Source organism: Chrysochloris asiatica, unplaced genomic scaffold (assembly GCF_000296735.1).
Source record: "Chrysochloris asiatica unplaced genomic scaffold, ChrAsi1.0 scaffold00444, whole genome shotgun sequence".
Lineage (NCBI taxonomy): Eukaryota > Metazoa > Chordata > Mammalia > Afrosoricida > Chrysochloridae > Chrysochloris > Chrysochloris asiatica.
The window spans coordinates 366,354-371,286 of NW_006408962.1; the positions used below are offsets into that span (position 1 = coordinate 366,354).

Below are 4,933 nucleotides of genomic sequence, written 5' to 3' on the forward strand. Positions count from 1 at the left end.
TCACAGAGACCCTGTATAGGGTTTTTAAGGCTGAAAATCTTTATGGGAGCAGAAAGTCTCATCTTTCTTTCATGGTGCAACTGGTAGATTCAAACTGATGACTTTTCAGTCAGCAGTCCAGCTCATAATTCACTATGCTACCAGGGCTCTGATTTACAGCCTCGGAAACCCTGTCCAGGGTCGCTATGAGTCGGTTCTGACTCCACGGCACATAACCACCACCAACAACAACAACAACAGGGCTCTTTGGAGAAGCTCCATATCATCAACCAAAACAAGGCCTGGGGCCAACTATGTAACAGATCTTCAATTGCTTCTATGCAAGTTCAGGCTGAAACTAAAGTAAATTGAAACAACTCCATGAGAGCCAGAATATGACCTTAAATATATTCCAACTGAATTTAGAAACCATCTCAAGAACAGATGTGAGTCCCGGCAGCGGTGGGCCAAGGTAAGATGGGTTAAAGTCAGAGTGGTAGTCATGGTCCTGGAGGTGGCAAGAAGGATGATAAGGACAAGAAAAACAAATATGAGCCACCTGTCCCAACTCGAGTGGGGAAAAAGAAGAAGAAAACAAAGGGACCAGACGCTGCCAGCAAACTCCCCCTGGTGACACCTCACACTCAGTGCCGGTTAAAATTACTGAAGCTTGAGAGGATTAAAGACTATCTTCTCATGGAGGAAGAATTCATTAGAAATCAGGAGCAGATGAAGCCAGTAGAAGAAAAGCAAGAGGAGGAAAGGTCAAAGGTGGATGATCTGAGGGGGACCCCGATGTAGATAGGGACTTTGGAGGAGATCATTGATGACAACCACACCATCGTGTCTACGTCAGTAGGCTCTGAGCACTACGTCAGCATTCTGTCCTTTGTAGACAAGGATCTGCTGGAGCCGGGCTGCTCGGTCCTGCTCAACCACAAGGTGCATGCGGTGATTGGGATGCTGATGGATGACACCGATCCCCTGGTCACGATGATGAAGGTGGAAAAGGCCCCCCAGGAGACTTATGCTGACATTGGGGGACTGGACAACCAGATTCAGGAAATTAAGGAATCTGTGGAGCTACCTCCTACTCATCCTGAGTATTATGAAGATATGGGGATAAAGACCCCTAAGGGGGGTCATTCTATATGGCCCACCTGGCACAGGTAAAACATTATTAGCTAAAGCCATAGCAAACCAAACCTCTGCCACTTTCTTGCCAGTGGTCGCCTCTGAACTGATTCAGAAGTACCTGAGAGATGGGCCCAAACTCTTGTGGGAGCTGTTTTGAGTTGCGGAGGAACACGCAACTTCCATCGTGTTTATTAATGAGATCGATGCCATCAACACAAAAAAATACGACTAAAACTCCGGTGGTGAGAGAGAAATTCAACGAACGATGTTGGAACCGTTGAACCAGCTGGATGGCTTTGACTCAAGGGGAGATGTAAAAGACATCATGGCCACAAACCAAATAGAAACCTTAGATCCAGCCCTGATCAGACCAGGCCGCATTGACAGGAAGCTCGAGTTTCCCCTGCCTGATGAGAAGACCAAGAAGTACATCTTTCAGATCCACACAAGCAGGATGACGTTGACTGATGATGTGACCTTGGACGACTTGATCATGACTAAAGGCGACCTCTCCAGGGCCGACATCGAGGCGATCTGAACGGAAGCTGGGCTCATGGCCTTGAGAGAACGTAGAATGAAAGTCACAAACGAAGACTTCAAAAAGTCCAAAGAAAACGTTCTTTATAAAAAAAAACCATGAAGGCACTCCCGAGGGGCTCTATCTCTGAGTGAAGTTCAGATCCTCCAAGATGTGGCTGGGAGTTTTCGCAGCCCCTCAGAGGAAGCAGGTGGGTGGGGATGCTGTTCAGAAAACCCTTATTCCAGTTGTTTTTATTAGTGAAACACTCTTCATACCTTTTGGGTGTGATGCGTAGGACACCTGGTGGGCTGCGTTCATCTGTGTCACTGTGCAGCCCTTACCCCAATAAAGCTCGTTCGGACACCTAAAAAAAAAAGAACAGATGTGATACATTAGAAACTAATGACTAAAGACCAGAAAAACTAGCATAACATCAAGAACTTCATAAAAGAAGAAAGAAAAAGGCCATTATGACGATAGGAAAGAAAAATAGGTGCATGTCCTAAGAGACACTGAAACGTGCTCTTGAATATAGAGAAGTTAAAGTAAATGGAAGAAGTAATAAAGTAAAAGCATAAAGTTTCAAAGGGAAGCTTGAGAAGAAAAGTCAAGTATTACAATGAAATGTGTAGAGACCTGAAGTTAGAGATCAAAAGGGAAGAACACACTCATATTTGTAAAGCTGAAAATACTGAAGTAGAAATTCAAGCTTCCACTTGAAATACTGAAGGATTCTATGGACAAAACAAGAATGACAAAAGAAAGCATCAAAAGAAGATGGAAGGAATCCATAGAGTCACTGTACCAAAAAGAATTAGTCAGTGCTCAACCATTTCAAGAAGTACCATGTGACCAAGAGCCTACAGTATTGAAGAAAGCAATCCAAACTGCACTGAAGACATTCATGAAAAATAAGGCTCCAAGAATTGATGGAATACAAATTTAAATGTTTCAACAAGCGAATGCAGTGCTGAAGGCACTCACTCATCTATGACAAGATATTTGGAAGAGAGTTACCAGGGCAATCAATCATAAGAGATCTATGTTTGTGCCCATTCCAAAGAAAGGTGACCCAATAGAATGTGGAAGCCATTGAACAATATCATTAGTATCACTTGCAAGTAAAATTGTGCTAAAGATAAATAAAAAATGGTTGAAGCAGCACATGGACAGGGAGCTGTCAGAAATTGAACCAGACTCAGAAGAGGATGTGGAAATAGGAATATTATTGGGGCCAACAGATGAATCTTGGCTGAAAGCCCAGACCATCAGTGCAAAATCCAACCTCTGCTCCCACAACTTTCTCTACTCTTCAGTTTAGTCCAGTGATACCTGGCAATGGCCACACAAGATTCAGATAATATACTCAGAATTATGAGGTTTGTAACAGGTTGTTGTTGTTGTTGTTATGTGCCGTGGAGTCGGTTCCAACTCATAGTGACCCTGTACAGGGTTTCCGAGGCTGTAAATCTTTACGGGAGCAGAAAACCTCATCTTTCTCCCGCGGAACAGCTGGTAGTGTTGAACTGGTGACCCTGAGGTTTGCAGCCCAATTCGTAACCACTACGCTACCAGAGCTCCGGGCACAGCCTCTCCTCAGCTCTGTCCATATGCAGGCCTCTCTGCCCAGTCAGAGCTATATAGCTGTTTTGTTGTTGTTGTTGTTAAGTGCCATCGAGTCGGTTCCGACCCAGAGCGACCCTGTACAGGGTTTCCGAGGCTGTAAATCTTTACAGGAGCAGAAAGCCTCATCTTTCTCCCGTGGAACAGCTGGTAGTTTCAAACTGCTGACCTTGCAGTTCACAGCCCGATTCATAAACACTACCCTACCAGAGTAGTAGCATCCTTAGGGCTGCTAAAAAACACCCCACAGGATATACCACTCCAACATAAGCCTCAGCCTGAAGGCAATTGTCTCCAGCTCCCTTTGTCAGCAAGCATAGGCCCACCCTGCCCCCAGTTGAGTGCCTGGAGGTATCCCACTCTGCAAACAAGCCTCCTCCCCATAGTCACTTAACTTTATTGCTCTGTGGACTGGGAAGCCTACTACTGTGTCTCGTGATCTAGTTGTTGGTTCTGATTCTGACAATCTATTGGTGTCACAACTTTCTATCCCTGAGGCAAGGAGGTTCAATGCACAGCAATCTCTGGGTCCAAAAGGTGAACTCCACTCCTGGCTCTTCTTCTTTGATGGTAGTGACATCTTCCCTTTCTACTTCTGATTTGGTTCATTTTGTGTATGTTGAAATTCCAGGTTTTTACAATCTCAGTTAACTCTGTTAACACTCATAACTGAATCGAATAATCCTATCAGCATCTTCTCCAATCTTTTCTTACCCAGATCCATCAGGGTTGAAAACCATACTATGGCTAGAAGAGAGGTTCAATAATTCACTACACCAAAACCAGAAAGATGTTCGTTGTTGTTAAGTGCCATTAGAGTCGGTTCCGACTAGTCCTGGTGTGGCACTGTGGGTTAATATGTTGTACTGAAAAGTCAGTTTGAACCACAAGGTTGGCAGTTCAAGCTCACCAGTCACTCCTTTGAAGCCCTATACAGGGTCACTATGGGTCAGAACCAACTTGAAGGCACTTATAAAAAACAACATAGGGTTTCTGAGGAGTGTTTTGTGGATTTGAACCACCTACCTTGCAGTTCAAAACAACCTTGCAGTTCAGTGTTTTATCCTGCATTGTCACACCAAAACTCCCAGAAATATGTTTGCATGTGTATTGTTAACATGTAAAGGTATCCCACTATGTGGAACATAGAAAACGATGCATAACATTACACAGAATGGGAATTCCAGAACATTTAAATGTGCTCATGATAAATTGGAACAAGACCAAGAGGCAGTTGTTCAACCTGAACAAGGGGATATCCAATGGTTTAAAATCAGGTGAGGCGCATACCACAGTTATATAACTTCACCATACTTACCTATCTGTATGCTGAGCAAATAATCCAAGAAACTGGATTATATAAAGAAGAACACAGCATCAAAATTAGATGAAGACTCAGTAACAACCTGTGATAGGCAGATGACCCAACCTTGCTTGTTGAAAGCTAAAAGAATTTAAAATACCTAGTGATGAAAATCAAAGACTACAGCCTTCAGTATAGATTGTACCTAAATGTGAAGAAAACAAAAATCCTTACAATTTGACCAATAAACAATGTCATGATAAATGGAGAAAAGATTGAAGTTGTTACAGACTTTATTTTGCTTAGATCCACAATTCTGATGGAAGCAGCAGTCAAGAAATTAAATGATGTATTACATTGGGAAAATGTGC

The 4,933-nt window shown here is 43.3% G+C and overlaps 1 pseudogene; it reads left to right on the forward strand.

Annotated features, from left to right (window-relative positions):
* Positions 1–456: 456 nt before the first annotated feature.
* LOC102813414 lies at positions 457–1,784 on the forward strand (annotated as a pseudogene).
* The last annotated feature ends 3,149 nt before the right edge of the window (positions 1,785–4,933 follow it).